We start from the raw sequence: 21,170 nt of genomic DNA on the forward strand, positions 1-21,170 counted from the left end.
GGTGTCAACCAACCCGATCGTACTCGATCGGGTTGATTTCCGTCAATTCCTGTCCGCCTTATCAGAGCAGGTGGACAGGGTTATGGAGCAGCGGTCTTTAGACCGCTGCTTCATAACTGGTGTTTCTGGCGAGTCTGAAGACTCGCCAGAAACACGGGCCCACAATCTCCATTCAGAGCTTGATAAATGGTCCCCAATGAGTCCTTTTATTAAGTTCATCAGAATCTTCATCCTCAAAGAGAGAAATAGAAACAAATATTCATATTGCAATGATGAATACAATGTGTAAAATCTTCCCCAAACAAACACTGGTACTCACACTCTTCTGAACTACGTTTAGCTCAAAGTATAAAGTTCAATAGATAATCCTCTTAGGAATCCGGATCTTTTCATACAATATTTATTAAAACAGATTTAAAATCAAATTAATCAGGGAATATGCAGCCACTATATTGGGGTGAAAACCGGTAACATGTCTATACAAACTGTGTCCTAAATGTGAAAATACGATACAGCAGCCGCTATAACAGTTTCAATACATAATTACAGAGTCCTTTGCACATTCTAATTGCTTTCTCCCCTAGAGCTATCCAATGAATGTTGCACCACCATATGCACCTTTCTCTTTAACATAGTAAGTGGTAGGTGCACTTTTATACAAATTGGTCTACAGGTAGAGAGACTCCCAAACATACAATATATCTAAATACAGAGGAAGTGATGTAAGCGATAGTGGAGGTGTTTTATGTTTTGCAATTAGACTAATTGTGATGTTTAAAAACATTTCTATTAATGCAGATGCAATATATGAACAATTTCTTGTTAGTTTAGGTTTTATACAAAATAGGGGGTGTTGGAGCACTGAAGACTAAAAAAATGTTGCCTGGTCTGATGACTCTCGATTTCAGCTGTGGCATTCAGATGGTAGGGTCAGAATTTGGTGTAAACAACATGAAAGAATGGATCCATCTTACCTTGCATCAACGGTTCAGGCTGGTGGTGGTAGTTTAATGGTGTGGGGGATATTTTATTTGCACACTTTGGGCCCTTTGTACCAATGGAGCATCATTTAAATGCCACGGCCTACCTGAGTATTGTTGCTAACCATGTCCATCCCTTTATGACTACAGTGTATCCATCTTCTGATGGCTACTTTCAGCAGGATAATGCACAATGTCGCAAAGCTCAAATCATCTCAAACTGGTTTCTTGAACATGACAATGAGTTCACTGTACTCGAATGGTCTACACGTTCACCAGATCTAAATCCAATAGAGCACCTTTGGAATGTGATGGAACAGGAGATTTGCATCATGGCTGTGCAGCTGACAAATCTGCAGCAGCTGTTTGATGCTATAATTTCAATATGGACCAAAATCTCTGATGTATGTTTCCAACACCTTGTTGAATCTATGCCACAAAGAATTAAGGCTGTTCTGAAGACAAAAGGGGGTCCAACCTGGTACTAGCAAGGTGTATCTAATAAAGTGACCAGTGACTGTTCATATACTTTCTGTTCATATCTGCATGGAACCTCTAACCTTGAAATTTCCTGTGCATTATACTGTGACAGCATATGAGTTAAATCTTAAAGATTGTTAATTAGTCACACTTGGAGACATCTAAACATTTCAGAATACAAAGTCTTTAGCAATTAATTTTCATCCAACTTTATTCAAACGTGCAACTTTAGGAATCTACTTTGATGAATATTTATTTTGTTATTTTAAAGTTATTAAATCACAGAGTAGAGGAAGGACGTATGCCCAATAAAATCCAAACCTGGAAGATTTGGAGTTAATAAACTATTCAACATCTTGGGACATACGTCTTAACCCTTCACATCATGTGTGGTGGAATAGTAACTATAGGACATAGCTGTTGTAAGTCAAGTGTAAATGTAAGATACATTTCCCGTAGACATTGATTTTAAGTTCATATGTGTTTTCTGGTTTACACAGAAATTCTTTGGAATGTTTAGACACTTGACAAGTTTTTGACTCATATTGCCTATATCCTTGTAATTTTTACATAAGAGTATTTACTTTTTATTACATTTAATCCATCACTTGAAATTTTCTTGCATGTGCAAGCAGTGGCGAGTGGTGAATTTTGAATATGGTGGGGCATTAGACCTCACCCCTTTAAATAAATCCCTGCCTCTCAGATGGCAGATTAATGCATCTTTATCTATGTATTTAACCTTTTTACAGGGATTAAACACATAGATCATTTTATTATTGCACTATTGCTGGCATATAACACAAGGGTTAGACATAGTTATATGCAAAAAATAGGGCAATAATAAAATGCATAATAACAATACCCCTCTTTTCAAATTGTGTCAGCAAGTATTTCCCTACTCATGGACTTTCATTAGGAAAAATAATAGAGTGACTGCTGTACCATTGTAAATAGATATTAAAGCCTGGCTTTGTTTGGCTTTAGTGTAGTTTTAATGTTTTTTATGCAACTCTATATAGAAGCAGACAAGATAATTTCTGGTTTCATGGACTTTGATTTGTTCATCACTATATACCTCATTCCTCCAAAAGACTGCTTAAAGTGTCAGTAAATCTTAAAAATAATTTTATATAATTCTGCACATAGTGCAGAATTATATAACATTATATTAGCGCAAACTTTTTAAAACAAAATTTCCCCTTTGAATTTGAAAAAAAACCTGCTGTTTTACAGACTCGCTCTCTGTGATCTTCTGAGCGGGTCTGTTTTTTTTCAAACCGCATCTGGCCAGCTGTGTAGTCACAGCCCGGCCCGACCGCGCCATAAGACTAAGTGCAGCTCGCTCCTGCTGTCTGACAGAGCAGGAGCGAGCTGCACTTAGTGCTATGGCGCGGTCGGGCCAGGCTGTGACTATACAGCTGGACCGATGCGCTGTTTGAAAAAAACAGACCCGCTCAGAAGATCACAGAGAGCGAGTCTGTAAAACAGCAGGTTTTTTTTCAAATTCAAAGGGGAAATTTTGTTTTAAAACGTTTGCGCTAATATGTTATATAATTCTGCACTATGTGCAGAATTATATAACATTATTTTTAAGGTTTACTGTCCCTTTAAATTATTATTCTGTTGCCTATATATCTCTGAAATAAGGTGAATTAAAAAAAAGCTGACTGTATTTCTTTGAGAAGCTAGTAAAGTAATGTTTAGTAAGTTTGCATAGTAACTATTCTGCACATCAGGAAAACTTGTTACACAGTTATAATTTAGTGCAGACACTGAGGCTTACATAGAAAGCTGCTAAGAAAAGAGAGAGAATGAACAGTCCAGCCTGTGATGTACATGCATGTAAAAAATCTTCACTGCAAACAGCTTGAAACACTGCTAGAGAGTAGCAATACATTCTATAGAAAGGGTGAAGCATATGAATTAAATCAATGACACCTAGATTACAAGTTTTGCCCTATAGAGGGTGTGGGCAACGAATGCAACAAAAGTTGCGTTATTTCATCCTCCATAGCGCTGCCATTACGAGTTTTGAAAAGTTGGCTTGTGCATGCGATATGGTTGCGTTCAGCTCCATACCGCACAAAATACAAGCGCTGCTTTGACGTGCTCGTGCACGCTTTTCTCATAGACATCAATGGGGAGAGAGTGTTAGAAAAAAACCTAACACCTGCGATCGCAAAATTAAAAGCTCCGTAACACAGCCCCATTGATGTCTATGGGGAAAAAAAGCTACGTTTAAACCTAACACCCTAAAATAAACCCCACATCTAAACACCCCTAATCTGCCGCCCCTGACATCGCCAACACCTACATAATGTTATTAACCCCTAATCTGCCTCTCCCAATATCCCGGCCATCAAAATAAATCTATTAATCCCTAATCTGTCACTCCCGATATCGCTGCTACTATAATATAGTTATTAACCCCTATTCCCCCGCACCTCAACATTGCCCACACTATAATAAAGATATTAACCCCTATTCCGCCGCTCCCCGACATCGCTGCCACTAAATAAACTTATTAACCCCTAAACCTCTGGCCTCTGACATCACTACCACTAAATAAGCTGCCAGCCCCTCACATCGCAACAACCTAAATTAAACTATATTAACCCATAAACCTAACCCTAACCGTAACTCTGAACCTAACCTTAACCGTAACCCTAACTCTAACCCTAAACCTAACACCCCCTAACTTTAACATAATTAATTTAACATAATTAAAATAGACCTAAATTAAAGTTACAATTATTAACTAAATAATACCTATTTAAAACTAAAAACAAACTTACATGTGAAATAAAAATAAAACTTAAGCTAGCTACAATATAACTAATAGTTATATATTATATATATATATATATATATATATATATATATATATATATATATATATATATATATATATATATTGTATTTATTTTAACTAGGTAGACTAGTTAGTAAATACAATAAAACCTAACATTACAAAAAAAACAAAAAAACCTACTATTGCAAAAAATAAAAAACACTGAAATTACAAAAAAATATAAAAAACTACCATTACATAAAATAACAAACAAAATTATCCAAAACAATAAAAATTATTCCTATTCTAATACCCTCTTAAAAACAAACAATCAAACAAGCAAAAAAACAACCACCCCAAAATAAAAAACCCTAATCTATAATAAACTACAAATGGCCCTTAAAAGGGCATTTTGTAGGCCCTTAAAATGGCCTTTTGTAGGGCATTGCCCTAAAGAAATCAGCTCTTTTTAAAAAAAAGAAAAACAAACACCCCCTAACAGTATACAAACCCCCACCCCCCAAACCCACAAAATAAAAATAAAGTTAAACCTAATCTACCCATTGCCTTGAAAAGGGCATTTGTAGGGGCATTTAGCTCTTTTGCTGCCCATTAAAAATAAAAAAATGGCTATGCTAAAAAAAAAAAAACACCCCAAGAAGAAAAAAAAACATTATACAAAATAACAAACAAATTATTCAAAATAATAAAATGATTCCTATTCTAATACCCCATTTTTTTTAAAAAAAACACCCTAAAATAAAAGAACCCTAATCTATAATAAACTACCAATAGCACTTAAAAGGGCCTTTTGTAGGGCATTAAAACCCCCCACCCCCCAAAACCCACAAAATAAAAAAACCTAACTAAAAAAAAAAAATCTACCCATTGCCATGAAAAGGGCATTTGTATAGGCATTCAGCTCTTTTTCTTGCCCTGAAAAGGGCATTCATTTTAAGAAAAGCCTATACCCTAATCTAAAAAAAAATCCAAGTAAAAAAACCTTAAAAATCTAACACTAACCCCTCTTTAGGTACTCACATTTGCTGAAGTCTGGCTTGAACGATCTTTATCTCATCGGCTCCATCTTCATCCAAGCGGATCCATCTTCATCCATCGAGGGACCGGCATCTTCTTCATCCCTGCGTAGGTGGAGTGGTCAATGCACGGAGGCGGAGGTTCAAGCAGAGGTCCAGGTGGAGGTCTATCAGCCTATTGACTGATTTGAATCAGCCAATAGGAATGAGAGCTGCTTAAATCCTATTGGCTGATTTGAACAGGCAATAGGATTTTAGCAGCTCTAATTCCTATTGGCTTATTTAATTTTTCCAGCCAATAGGAATGCAATGGTACCCCCAGTATAAAAAGGGTACCTTGCATTTGAATCCTCATTGTGCGGCGGACGATCGCATGAAGAGGACCTCCAAGTCGGATCGATGGACCTCCACCTGGACCTCTGCCTTGGACCTTTGCCTGGACCTCTGCCTCCACGCATCATCCGTAGGGATGAAGAAGATGCCGGTCCCTCGATAGATGAAGATGGAGCCGCCTGGATGAAGATGGAGCCACTGGTATGAAGATCATTCAAGCCGGACTTTAGCAACTGTGAGTACCTGAATAGAGGTTAGTGTTAGTTTTTTTTAAGGTTTTTTTAGGTGTTTTTCTTTTTAATTAGGGTTTGAGCAATTCTAAAAGAGCTGAATGCCCTTTTAAGGGCAAGAAAAAGAGCTAAATTTTTAAGGGCTATTGGTAGTTTATTGTAGGCTAGGTTATTTTTAATTTGGGGGGCTTTTTTATTTTGAAAGGTCTATTAGATTAGGTGGAATTGTTTTTATGTTGGATATTTGTTATTTTTCTCCAACATTGGTGTGTCCGGTCCACTGCGTCATCCTTACTTGTGGGATATTCTCTTCCCCAACAGGAAATGGCAAAGAGTCCCAGCAAAGCTGGTCACATGATCCCTCCTAGGCTCCGCCCACCTCAGTCATTCTCTTTGCCGTTGTACAGGCAACATCTCAAAGGAGATGGTTAAGAGTTTTTTTGGTGTTTTTAATGTAGTTTTATTCTTCTATCAAGTGTTTGTTATTTTAAAATAGTGCTGGTATGTACTATTTACTCTGAAACAGAAAAGGATGAAGATTTCTGTTTGTAAGAGGAAGATGATTTTAGCAGACAGTTACTAAAATCGATTGCTGTTTCCACACAGGACTGTTGAGATGAAGTAACTTCAGTTGGGGAAACAGTTAGCAGACTTTTCTGCTTAAGGTATGACTGGCCATATTTCTAACAAGACCATGTAATGCTGGAAGGCTGTCATTTCCCCTCATGGGGACCGGTAAGCCATTTTCTTAGTTTAACATAAAAGAATAAAGGGCTTCAAAAAGGGCTTAAAAACTGGTAGACATTTTTCTGGGCTAAAACGATTGCTTTATTAGGCATATTATACAGATTCTAACTAATTATTGGTGTTATAATCTTGGGGAAACGTTTAGGAAAACGGCAGGCACTGTGTTGGACCCCTTTTTCAGTTGGGGGCCTTTCTAGTTATAGACAGAGCCTCATTTTCGCGCCAATAATGCGCAGTTGTTTTTGGAGAGCAAGGCATGCAGATGCATGTGTCAGGAGCTAAGAATCACTGAAAAAGCTTATAGAAGGCGTCTTGTGGTATCGTATTCCCCTCTGGGCTTGGTTGGGTCTCAGCAAAGCATATAGCTGGGACTGTATAGGGGTTAAATGTAAAACGGCTCCGGTTCCGTTAATTTAAGGGTTAAAGCTCTGAAATTTGGTGTGCAATACTTTTAATGCTTTAAGACACTGTGGTGAAATTTTGGACAATTCCTTCATACTTTTTCACATATTCAGTAATAAAGTGTTTTCAGTTTGAAATTTAAAGTGACAGTAACGGTTTTATTTTAAAACGTTTTTTGTGCTTTGTTGACAAGTTTAAGCCTGTTTAACATGTCTGTACCATCAGATAAGCTATGTTCTATATGTATGAAAGCCAATGTGTCTCCCCATTTAAATTTTTGTGATAATTGTGCCATAGTGTCCAAACAAAGTAAGGACAGTAATGCCACAGATAATGATATTGCCCAAGATGATTCCTCAAGTGAAGGGAGTAAACATGATACTACATCCCCTACTGTGTCTACACCAGTTATGCCCACACAGGAGGCCCCTAGTACATCTAGTGCGCCAATACTTATTACCATGCAACAATTAACGGCTGTAATGGATAACTCCATAGCAAATCTTATATCCAAAATGCCTACTTATCAGAGAAAGCGCGATTGCTCTGTTTTAAACACTGAAGAGCAAGAGGACGCTGATGATAACTGTTCTGACATACCCTCACACCAATCTCAAGGGGCCATGAGGGAGGTTTTGTCTGATGGAGAAATTTCAGATTCAGGAAAAATTTCTCATCAAGCTGAACCTGATGTTGTGACATTTAAATTTAAATTAGAACATCTCCGCGCACTGCTTAAGGAGGTGTTATCTACTCTGGATGATTGTGACAATTTGGTCATTCCAGAGAAATTATGTAAGATGGACAAGTTCCTAGAGGTTCCGGTGCCCCCCGACGCTTTTCCTATACCCAAGCGGGTGGCGGACATAGTAAATAAAGAGTGGGAAAGGCCCGGCATACCTTTTGTCCCCCCCCTATATTTAAGAAATTATTTCCTATAGTCGACCCCAGAAAGGACTTATGGCAGACAGTCCCCAAGGTCGAGGGGGCGGTTTCTACTCTAAACAAACGCACTACTATTCCTATCGAAGATAGTTGTGCTTTCAAAGATCCTATGGATAAGAAATTAGAGGGTTTGCTTAAAAAGATTTTTGTACAGCAAGGTTACCTTCTACAACCAATTTCATGCATTGTTCCTGTCACTACGGCAGCGTGTTTCTGGTTCGAGGAACTAGAAAAATCGCTCAATAAAGAATCTTTGTATGAGGAGGTTATGGACAGAGTTCAAGCACTTAAATTGGCTAACTCTTTTGTTTTAGATGCCGCTTTGCAATTAGCTAGATTAGCGGCGAAAAATTCAGGGTTTGCTATCGTGGCACGCAGAGCGCTTTGGCTAAAGTCTTGGTCAGCGGATGTGTCTTCCAAGACAAAATTGCTTAACATTCCTTTCAAAGGTAAAACATTATTTGGACCTGATTTGAAAGAGATTATTTCAGACATCACTGGGGGAAAGGGCCACACCCTCCCACAGGATAGGTCTTTTAAGGCTAAAAATAAACCTAATTTTCGTCCCTTTCGCAGAAATGGACCAGCCTCTAATTCTACATCCTCTAAGCAAGAGGGTAATACTTCACAACCCAAACCAGCCTGGAAACCAATGCAAGGCTGGAACAAGGGTAAGCAGGCCAAGAAGCCTACCACTGCTACCAAATCAGCATGAAGGGATAGCCCCCGATCCGGGACCGGATCTGGTGGGGGGCAGACTTTCTCTCTTTGCTCAGGCTTGGGCAAGAGATGTTCAGGATCCTTGGGCGCTAGAAATAGTTTCTCAAGGTTATCTCCTGGAATTCAAGGAACTACCCCCAAGGGGAAGGTTCCACAGGTCTCAATTATCTTCAAACCAAATAAAAAGACAGGCATTCTTACATTGTGTAGAAGACCTGTTAAGGATGGGAGTGATTCATCCAGTTCCAATAAGAGAACAAGGGATGGGTTTTTATTCCAACCTGTTCATAGTTCCCAAAAAAGAGGGAACATTCAGACCAATTTTGGATCTCAAGATCCTAAACAAATTTCTCAGGGTACCATCGTTCAAAATGGAAACTATTCGAACGATACTACCTACTATCCAGGAAAATCAATTTATGACTACCGTGGATTTAAAGGATGCGTACCTACATATTCCTATCCACAAGGAACATCATCAGTTCCTAAGGTTCGCTTTTCTGGACAAGCATTACCAGTTTGTGGCACTTCCATTCGGATTAGCCACTGCTCCAAGGATTTTCACAAAGGTACTAGGGCCCCTTCTAGCGGTTCTAAGACCAAGGGATTGCAGTAGTACCTTACTTGGACGACATCCTGATTCAAGCGTCGTCTCTGTCAAAAGCAAAGGCTCATACGGACATCGTCCTAGCCTTTCTCAGATCTCACGGATGGAAGGTGAACAAAGAAAAAAGTTCTCTGTCCCCGTCAACAAGAGTTCCCTTCTTGGGAACAATAATAGATTCCTTAGAAATGAGGATTTTTCTGACAGAGGTCAGAAAATCAAAAATTCTAAGCTCTTGTCAAGTACTTCATTCTGTTCTTCGTCCTTCCATAGCGCAGTGCATGGAAGTAATAGGATTGATGGTTGCAACAATGGACATAGTTCCTTTTGCACGAATTCATCTAAGACCATTACAACTGTGCATGCTCAGACAGTGGAATGGGGATTATACAGACTTGTCTCCGACGATTCAAGTAGATCAAAAGACCAGAGATTCACTCCATTGGTGGCTGACCCTGGACAATCTGTCACAGGGAATGAGCTTCCGCAGACCAGAGTGGGTCATTGTCACGACCGACGCCAGCCTGGTGGGCTGGGGCGCGGTCTGGGAACCCCTGAAAGCTCAGGGTCTATGGTCTCGGGAAGAATCTCTTCTCCCGATAAACATTCTGGAACTGAGAGCGATATTCAATCCTCTCAAAGCTTGGCTTGGCATCTAGCAAAGGCCAAATTCATAAGGTTTCAATCAGACAACATGACTACTGTTGCATATATCAATCATCAGGGGGGAACAAGGAGTTCCCTGGCGATGGAAGAAGTGACCAAAATAATTCAATGGGCGGAGGATCACTCCTGCCACTTGTCTGCGATCCACATCCCAGGAGTGGAAAATTGGGAAGCGGATTTTCTGAGTCGTCAGACATTCCATCCGGGGGAGTGGGAACTCCATCCGGAAATCTTTGCCCAAATATCTCAATTATGGGGCATTCCAGACATGGATCTGATGGCGTCTCGTCAGAACTTCAAGGTTCCTTGCTACGGGTCCAGATCCAGGGATCCCAAGGCGACTCTAGTAGATGCACTAGTAGCACCTTGGACCTTCAACCTAGCTTATGTATTCCCACCGTTTCCTCTCATTCCCAGGCTGGTAGCCAGGATCAATCAGGAGAGGGCTTCGGTGATCTTGATAGCTCCTGCGTGGCCACGCAGGACTTGGTACGCAGACCTGGTGAATATGTCATCGGCTCCACCATGGAAGCTACCTTTGAGACAGGACCTTCTTGTTCAAGGTCCATTCGAACATCCGAATCTGGTTTCCCTCCAGCTGACGGCTTGGAGATTGAACGCTTGATTTTATCAAAGCGTGGGTTTTCAGATTCTGTAATAGATACTCTGATTCAGGCTAGAAAGCCTGTAACTAGAAAAATTTACCATAAAATATGGAAAAAATATATCTGTTGGTGTGAATCCAAAGGATTGCCATGGAACAAGATAAAGATTCCTAAGATTCTATCCTTTCTACAAGAAGGTTTGGAGAAAGGATTATCTGCAAGTTCTCTAAAGGGACAGATTTCTGCTTTATCTGTCTTACTACACAAACGACTGGCAGCTATGCCAGATGTTCAAGCATTTGTTCAGGCTCTGGTTAGGATCAAGCCTGTTTACAGACCTTTGACTCCTCCCTGGAGTTTAAATCTAGTTCTTTCAGTTCTTCAAGGGGTTCCGTTTGAACCCTTACATTCCGTAGATATTAAGTTACTATCTTGGAAAGTTTTGTTTTTGGTTGCAATCTCTTCTGCCAGAAGAGTTTCAGAGTTATCTGCTCTGCAGTGTTCTCCTCCTTATCTGGTGTTCCATGCAGATAAGGTGGTTTTGCGTACTAAGCCTGGTTTTCTTCCTAAAGTTGTTTCTAACAAAAATATTAACCAGGAGATAGTTGTACCTTCTTTGTGTCCGAATCCAGTTTCAAAGAAGGAACGTTTGTTACACAAATTGGATGTAGTCCGTGCTCTAAAATTCTATTTAGAGGCTACTAAAGATTTCAGACAAACATCTTCCTTGTTTGTTGTTTATTCTGGTAAAAGGAGAGGTCAAAAAGCGACTTCTACCTCTCTTTCCTTTTGGCTTAAAAGCATTATCCGATTGGCTTATGAGACTGCCGGACGGCAGCCTCCTGAAAGAATCACAGCTCACTCCACTAGGGCTGTGGCTTCCACATGGGCATTCAAGAACGAGGCTTCTGTTGACCAGATATGTAAGGCAGCGACTTGGTCGTCACTGCACACTTTTGCCAAATTTTACAAATTTTATACTTTTGCTTCTTCGGAGGCTATTTTTGGGAGAAAGGTTTTGCAAGCCGTGGTGCCTTCCATTTAGGTGACCTGATTTGCTCCCTCCCTTCATCCGTGTCCTAAAGCTTTGGTATTGGTTCCCACAAGTAAGGATGACGCCGTGGACCGGACACACCAATGTTGGAGAAAACAGAATTTATGCTTACCTGATAAATTACTTTCTCCAACGGTGTGTCCGGTCCACGGCCCGCCCTGGTTTTTTAATCAGGTCTGATGAATTATTTTCTCTAACTACAGTCACCACGGTATCATATGGTTTCTCCTATATATATTTCCTCCTGTCCATCGGTCGAATGACTGGGGTGGGCGGAGCCTAGGAGGGATCATGTGACCAGCTTTGCTGGGACTCTTTGCCATTTCCTGTTGGGGAAGAGAATATCCCACAAGTAAGGATGACGCCGTGGACCGGACACACCGTTGGAGAAAGTAATTTATCAGGTAAGCATAAATTCTGTTTTTGTAATTTAGTATTTTTTTATTTTTTGCAATTTAGTATTTTTTTATTTTTTGAAATTTAGTATTTTTAATTTTTTGTAACAGTATAATTATTTTTTTTAGTAGCGTTAGTTTTTTTTTATTTGTAATTTAATTTATTTAATTGATAATTATTTTAATTTTAGTCTTATAGTAATGTTAGTTTAATTTATAGTTTAAACTTAGATTTTTTTTAATTTCACTGGTAAGTTTTTATTTATTTTAAGATAGGGATCTTGTAATTTTAATTTAAAGTTAAGGGGTTATTACATTTAGGGGTTAATAGTTTAATTTAGTTTTTGGCGATGTGGGGGCTGGCGGCTTAGGGCATAATAGGTTTATTTAGTGGTAGTAATGTGGGAGGCCAGAGGTTTAGGGGTTAATAACTTTATTTAGTGGCGTTGATGTTGGGGAGCAGCAGAATAGGGGTTAATATATTTAGTATAGTGTCGGCAATGTTGGGGTGGGGGGGATAGGGGCTAATAACTTTAGTACAGTGGTGACGATGTTGGGGAGCGGCAGAATAGGGGTTAATACATTTTATTAGTGGCAGCGATGCCAGGAGCATCAGATTATGGGTTAATACATTTAGTATAGTGTTTTCGATGCGGGAGGGACTCGGTTTAGGGGTTAATAGGTAGTTTACGGGTGTTAGTGTACTTTGTAACAGTTTAGTTATGAGTTTTATGTAACAGTTTTGTTGCGTAAAACTCATAACTACTGGTCTTAGATTGCGGAACGGATTGTGTCGGTATAGGCTGGAACGCAAGTTTTTTTAGCCTCACCGCAAAACTCGTAACGGCAGCGCTATGGAAATCCCATGAAAAAACATAATTTTTTGAGTGCGGGACTGACGTTGCGGCACAGGCTAAAAGGCTTTCGGTACAGCTATACCGACAAGACTCGTAATGGCTGCATTGCTCTTTTAACACAGAAATGGCCATTTTTCCAGCATTAAAACACGAATGCAAAACTCTTAATCTAGGTGTTAGTTTATAGCTATTGTTCAATTAAATAGTGCTTCCAATGTGTGAATCTCCATAAAATCGTGGCAGTGAGTTTATTACTATGATTCTATTAAATAGTGTTGCAATGTGTGAAGCAACAACACTGTCTTCAAGTCTTTCCTCCTGTTTTTACCTCCTGTTTTTACCTCGCTGCTTCGCACATGGAGCCCTATGCCTGAAGTTATTTTTCCTGCACAGCTGTTTACTTGTTCTTCTTTGACACAGTGATTCAGATTAATTCCAGATCACTTGCTCCAGGAAGAAGGCTGGGTTATGCAATGAAAAGCAAGTGAGCTGAAAAGCTAACCATTAGGGGGAGAAAGCAAAATAAAAGCAAGGGAAGAAGGGAGGAGCTGTGTGCTTGGTAGACCATGTGGGTTTTCACATTACATTCATGCTGAATGTGTAACCCTGGCCTTCCATGTTATTATTTTAAACTAAACCCCCTTTTAATAAAAAAAAAAAACTCCTGAAAAAAACCCTGATTGTCCCACTTCACAATGGCATTTTATTTCCTTATTTTTTTGTATTTTCTTTTGCCCCACAAATTTTTGTGCCCTGCCCCTACTGTAGCCATAAAGGGACCTCCTTTGTGCAAGTAATAATACCTGTATGTTGGTTTTAGGGTATTTATTTCTGCATTTTAGTTACATGAAGAAACCTAGCTGTCTTATATAGTGTTAGGTAATACACCATAGTCACCATAGTATGCTTTCCTTCTTGTTCAAACACTGGACAGAAGTTACATTTATTATATTATAATAACATTTATTATTTTATAATAATAAAATATCTTGATTTTTACGGTTAAAAACTATTTGCTTCTAGGCTACTTTGGAAGCAAATCCTCAGCTTTACTCAATTCCTTGGACCATGCAGTCCCTAAAAGTAAAAATATATGTTCCTAATAATTGAGATATTCATGTATATACATGCTGGTTTCCAATAAACACAATATGATTTACATGTTTAATAAAAGTCAACCTACTCACTGATATTGTGTATTTAGAAATATTATTTTCCACTGGTAAAATGTGTAACATACATCTTCCTCATATTGGATTCCCGCAGTGTATACTTACCTCACTCGTTTCTGGGGATGAAGGTTGAGTGTGGGAGTAGGTAAATCCCCTCAGCTATTAAATAAGTAATAAAACATTTTATCTATCTCAAAGGAGCTTGTAGGAGTTTTCACTTGGTTGTCCAACATGGATTAGATATGTTCTCTTTTGTTTTGCCTCAGGCTTATCAATAACATTTCCCATATTTTATTAGTTTTGCTCATAATATGTAACCATCAAAGTTTGTTGTTCTGTTCTTAGCTTTTAAACCTCAGATTGCTTTCCTTTTCTCAGCTGATTGTTGGGAGAGCATATGGGCTTGAATTCTTTAAAGTGCTCTCCATATCCTGTCAGTCTTATGCTCATTCTTCTCTGTGCATGTATCTCTACTTTCATTAACTGGCACAAAATACCCTGCACTATGGTTGTATTGCTTGTTACTCAGACATAGCTTATGCTATATGTAGTCAGGCATTCTGCATGAATCAGTAAATAAAACCTAGGTATAATTAAAGGGACATTAACACTTAGAGATGATACTATAAACAGAAGAAAAGAAGCACTCGCCAGGACTTAAACAGAGAGTGATTTATTCACCCAATGAGGTGACGTTTCGGAGATGCTATCTCCGTCCTCAGACTTTATAAAAATATACACAAATAAACAGTTTAAATTACTTACCCCACCACCATCACCTACGAGTCAACTGGAGGCTGCCACGGCGTCCCCATCGCACCAATGCGCAGGTCTGTTGGTTGCCATGGCAACCAGAACTCGCAATTGCCTAATAAACAGAATAAAATAAAACAGTGCTGCAATACTCAAGTCCCACCTAAGTGAAGCCAATAATATGTACAAAATTCCATAATCGGATATCCCTGTTAACACCATTAATATTAAGGTATATTAGTATGGCACATAGAAATGAGCTATCTGCACATATTAACCCCCTGGTTACTACACAGGAATAATATGTCTAACACAGGGGTGATAACAGCAAGCTAGCAGCCAACTAATTAAAGAGGCACACATTTTTAAAGTCCTACAGGAAACAATGCCAATCAAGATTGGCATTGAGACCCCTAGGCGCTAGCGTATTCAAAGTGAAAATCCACTTCGCCTCCTTTTGTAAGAGCAAATTTGCTCTATAACCCCCCCATTCAATTGGGTTACATGATCAATGATTACATAGTGAGGTTTGCAACAGTATTGCCAGCCATGGCAAAATGCCTTGCAAGGGGTTGTTTAGACTCCTGTTTATGAATGGCCAGCCTAATGGCTGCTCAATGGTTGGCCATATGAGTGCGAAGATCTTCTACAATTTTCCCCACATAGTATAACCCACAGGGACAATGCAATAAATATACAATGTATTTGGTTGTACATGTCACCCTATGTTTGATACTATACAATCTGTTGGTAAGAGGATGCATAAAAGTCTTAGTGTTGCTCAGTCCATTACAAGTAGTACATCCGGGACATCTATAGCAATCCGCCTTAGGTTGAATGAGCCAAGTAGATTTTCTGTAGCTCACAACAGGGTCCACTTTAACCAAGACATCATGTATGGACCTTGACCTTCTAAAGCCTACTCTTGGTGGTCCCATATCAGTAAAAGGCAATGACGAATCTGAGCTTACCATATGCCAATTCTTGTGTAATATTGCAGGTAAATCTTTTTTGTCTACCGAGTAGGTAGTAGGGAAAGTCATCCTTTTTTCTTCTGTCTGCTGATGTCTGCCCATCAAAGCATCCTCCTGTTTGAGATCCCAAAACTTTTGTAGTTGGATATATATTTTTGCCTCTTCTAGCCATGCTGGATAAACCTTGCTTTCATTTCAAGTAGTTGTTGTTTGGCTTGTGTAGCATCACTGTTGTTATGTATTACACATTTGAATTGCGGACCGGCAAAGCTATTTTCAGAGCTGGAGGATTGCAACTAGTAGCTTGTAAGAGTGAATTCCTGTCAGTAATCTTGTAGTATAGCGGGGTATATAACATCTCTTCCTGCGTGTAGATTCTCAAATCCAGAAAGTCTATGGTTTGGTCGTAATACTGCATCTTGAATTGTAGTGTTGGTACTATCTGGTTGAGTTGTACAAACCATGTCTTCAAGTCAGCATCTGTACCATCCCAAATTAGAAACAAATCATCTATATATCTTCGAAAGCATTTAATACTCCTATGTGTAAATAGATTTGTTTTATATTGTTCAAATTTGGCCATGTATATATTGGCGTATGATGGGGACCCCATCGACATCCCAAGAAGCTGTAGATAGAATAAACACTCAAACCAAAAATAGTTCATGGTCAAACAAAACTGCAGGATTTCCAAAATCCACTCTATCTCTGTTCCAAAATAGGGATATCTACATAGGTGGTTTCACACTGCTTCCAAGCCCTGGGTATAAACTAACTACATCTAGGGTAACCAGCCATTCTGTCCCCTTTAGGGGTGGTCAATCTTAAAGACCCTTCACCAAAGTCATGGAATCCAGTAAAAAGGAAGGCATATTTCTAACAATCGGCTGTAACAGGTGATCCAAATATTAAGCTATTGGCTGTAGTAGTGAGCAAATGGCTGAAACTATTGGCCTCCCTGGTGGTTCAGTAGCGTGCTTGTGCAATTTTGGCAGAATATAGAACACTGGTGTGCAAGGAAATTGTACGGTCAGATAAGCCAATAGTTGTTTATCGATTAGACCTTCTGTTTCAGCATTCTGGAGTGAAAAGTCCACCTGTCTCTTGAAGGTCCAAATGGGATCACCCAGGAGCTGTCTGTAAGTGGTGGAGTCATTAAGTTGTAGTAGTGCCTCCTGCTGGTAGTTTTTATAGTCCAGCACTACTACCGCTCCACCCTTATCCGCTTCACGGAAAATTATCTCCTTATTCTCACTCAGGGTTTTCAATGCTTCTCTTTCTTCAGAAGACAGATTATTTCTGCAGTGTGGTCTAATTTGTAGAGCCATTTCTCCAGCCTGTCCAGAGAATAATCTAGTATAAGGATTCCATGACTTTGGTGAAGGGTCTTAAAGATTTACCACCCCTAAAGGGGACAGAATGGATGGTTACCCTAGATGTAGTTAATTTATACACGGTGATACCGCATGCCCAGTGCTTTGAAGCAGTGAGATACCACCTATGTAAATATCATTATGTTGGACCAGACATAGAGTGGATTTTGGAAATCCTGCAGTTTTGTTTGACCATGAACTATTTTCGGTTTGAGTGTTTATTCTATCTACAGCTTCTTGGGACAGCGATGGGGTCCAATGTGGCCCCATCGTACGACAATATATACATTGCCGAATTTGAACAATATACAACAAAACTATTTACACATAAGAGTATAAAATACTTTCGAAGACATATATATGATGATTTTTTCTAATTTTGGATGCTACAGAAGCTGACTTGAAGACATGGTTTGTACAACTCAACCAGATTGTACCAACGCTACAATTCAAGATGCAGTATAACGACCAAACCAAAGATTTTCTGGATTTGAGAATCTACAAACAGGAAGAGAGGTTATATACCACCCTATACTTCAAGGTTACTGACAGGAATTCACTCTTACAAGCCACTAGTTGCCACCCTCCAGCTCTGAAAAGAGCTTTGCCGGTCTTGCAATTCAAACGTGTAGTACTTAACAACAATGATGCTGCACAAGCCAAACAACAACTACTTGAAATGAAAACAAGGTTTATTCAGCATGGGTATGAAGAGGCAAAAATAGATATCCAACTACAAATATTTTGGGATCTCAGACAGGAGGATGCTTTGATGGGCAGATGCAGCAGACAGAAGAAAAAAGGATGACTTTCCCTACTACCTACTCGGTAGACAAAAAAGATTTACCTGCAATATTATGCAAGGATTGGCATATAGTAAGCTCAGATTCATCATTGCCTTTTACTGATATGAGACCTTCAAGAGTAGGCTTTAGAAGGTCGAGGTTCATACGTGATGTCTTGGTTAAAGTGGACCCTGTTGTGAGCTACAGAAAATCTACTTGGCTCAATCAACCAAAGGCGGGTTACTATTGATGTCTCGGATGTACTACTTGTAATGGACTGAGCAACACTAAGACTTTTATGCATCCTCTTGCCAACAGAAAGTATAGTATCAAACATAGGGTGACATGTACAACCAAATACATTGTATATTTATTGCATTGTCCCTGTGGGTTATACTATGTGGGGAAAACTGTAGATGATCTTCGCACTCGTATGGCTAACCATTGAGCAGCCATTAGACTGGCCAGTCATAAACAGAAGTCTGGACAACCTGTTGCAAGGCATTTTGCCATGGCTGGCCATACTGTTTAGAACCTCCGCTATGTAATCATTGATCATGTACCCCGGTTGAATAGGGGGGGCTAATAGAGCAAATTTGTGTTTACAAAAGGAGGCAAAGTGGATTTTCACTTTGAATACGCTAGCACCTAGGGTTCTCAATGCCAATCTTTAAAAATGTGTGCCTCTTTAATTAGTTGGCTGCTTGCTTGCTTTCATCACCCCTGTGTTAGACATATTATTCCTGTGTAATAACCAGGGGGTTAACCTTTGCAGATATCTCATTTCTATGTGCCATACTAAAATACCTTAATATTAATGGTTTTAACTAGGATATCTGATTATGGAATTTTGTACATATTATTGACTTCACTTAGGTGGGACTTGAGTATTCCTGTCTGTATTTCAAATATTGTTCTGTCACTCTAATTGTGGCACTGTTTTATTTTATTCTGTTTATTAGGCAATTGCGAGTTCCGGTAGCTATGGCAACCAACAAACCTGCGCAGTGGTGCGATGGGGACGCCGTGGCAGCTTACGGTTGACTCGTAGGTGATGGTGGTGGGGTAAGTCATTTAAACTATTGGTTTGTGTACATTTTTATAATGTCTGAGGACGGAGATAGCATCTCCGAAACAGCACAATATTGGGTGAATAAATCACTCTCTGTTTAAGTCCTAGCGAGTGCTTCTTTTCTTCTGTTCATATGTTCTATGCCTTGAATGCACCCCGGGCGGATTTTACATTGAAAAGTGTGTGCGGAGCTCCCTGGACATTTATACTTTACACAATAATTATACCCTGTCCACATACCAGGTGCAACCTAGGTATAAATTGTCTCAGGTGCATCACATCTCTGCCATCTAGTGGAAACAATATGTGCTGCAAACATTTTTTTGCATAATTAGGTAAACTTCCTGTGATTGATTCCTTCATTTTTCTTGCTGAAAGAGATAAAATGTAATGAGACTAAGTACTTAGTATAATATACAAAACTTATATACATCACTATTTACATTAAACAACCACTTGTATATGACAATACTGATGTTAAGTTATGGTTAAACATTAGGAAAGAATACTCCTATTTATATTTCAAAAAAAGCAAGATAGTGACAATTATGTGTTCAAGCCCCTAGGGTACAATGTTTCAAGCTCAGAGATCCACTTCACCTCTCTTTGTAATAAGATCCTCTTCCTATCACCCCCTCTCTTCAGTGGTGGGATATGGTCTATGGAGCAGCATCTCAGGCTTGACACAGGGTGCCCACGGTCAAGGAAATGTTTTGCAACAGGCTGGTCAGATTCACCCTTCTCTATCGCTAATCTGATGCTGGACCTGTATATGGCCATCCTTTCTTTGAGCATACACTCGGTCTTTCCAATGTAAACATCCTCACACTGACATTTAATAAGATAAACCACATATTTTAAGTCACAGTTGAGAGCATATTTAATGCAATATTTTCTTGTATGGCTGTGTGTGAATGTGTCACCCAAAATAAGGCTGTCACACATAACACAGCCATGGCATTTGTAAACACCCGGTTTCCTCTGTAAAAAATGTTGCTTACGTGATTCGTATTTTTCAGTGGGCTCAGCCTGCACTAGAATATCCCTTATAGATCTTCCTCTCCTTTAAGAAAATATAGAAATTTCCTTAACAATGGTGGTAAGCCTATTATCACTCTGAAGAACCCCCCAGTTATTACAGATGGCTTTTCGTACTTTCCAGCTGTCAGTGGTATAGTCTGTGACAAAAAATAGTCTATCACTGGCCTGTTTCTTAACCAAAGTTCTCTCTCTTTGTAATACTTGTTCTTTATTCTCAATAAGAATTTTGTCTGGGTAACCCCGTTGAGAGAATCTTTCACCCATATCGTCTATTGCCATTCTCAGCTCCTCACTCTTGGCATAGATTTTAAAAGATGGTGTGGGTTAAAGCTTTCATATTTCACTATGGTGTTTCCTATACACCCCGGTCTCTATTATGTCATTTTCTTTGTATAATTCTACATCAAGAAATTCTATCTTTGTAGAGTCCCTTTTTGGTACAAATCTAATGGTGTTAGACTATTTAGGCTTTCTATCAGTTCAACCAGAGACCTCTCCTCCCCATACCACAGGAAAAACATGTCGTCAATGAACCTTTCATGAACAAGGTATTTTTGAGAATGTATTTCTGTTCATAGAAATGCATATATATATTTGCATGGCTTGGGGCCACACGTGAGCCCATAGCTGTTCCAATACACTGCAAGTATATATCATTCTCTAATTTAAAGTAGTTCTTATGCAACACAAAGTGCAACAACAAGGCAATATATTCTACTGGAGGACCATTGAAGCCAGTGTTTCCCTGTAGTAGATCCTTGACCACCTGAATACCCTCCTCATGGGGGATACACGTGTATAAATTAGACACATCCATGGTTACAAACAGGATATTTTCCTTACAATCTCTCACTTCCAACAGATCTATGAAATGTTTAGAATCCCTGATATAAGGTGGGATCTTTTTCACACAACCCTGTAAATGATCATCTAAATATTTAGCCACTGGTTGGTTTAATGAATCCATGGCCGAGATAATGGGTCTCCCTGGAGGGGATGTTAGAGACTTATGGATCTTGGGAAGCACATCGAATACAGTGGTTTTAGGGTAATCCGTGCTCATAAAACCCTTCTCACTTTCTGTGATCCACCCATTTTGTAATCCCATCTGTAGAATATTATCCCTTTTATGTTAGTTAGTGGGGTTTCTA

General features: G+C 39.2%; 1 protein-coding gene across 1 annotated transcript in view; it reads left to right on the forward strand.

The window, feature by feature from the left end:
* The window catches only part of GRIN2D (glutamate ionotropic receptor NMDA type subunit 2D), a 666,498-nt gene that overhangs the window by 248,588 nt on the left and 396,740 nt on the right, over nt 1-21,170 (forward strand).

Source organism: Bombina bombina, chromosome 8 (assembly GCF_027579735.1).
Source record: "Bombina bombina isolate aBomBom1 chromosome 8, aBomBom1.pri, whole genome shotgun sequence".
NCBI classification, from domain to species: Eukaryota; Metazoa; Chordata; class Amphibia; order Anura; family Bombinatoridae; genus Bombina; species Bombina bombina.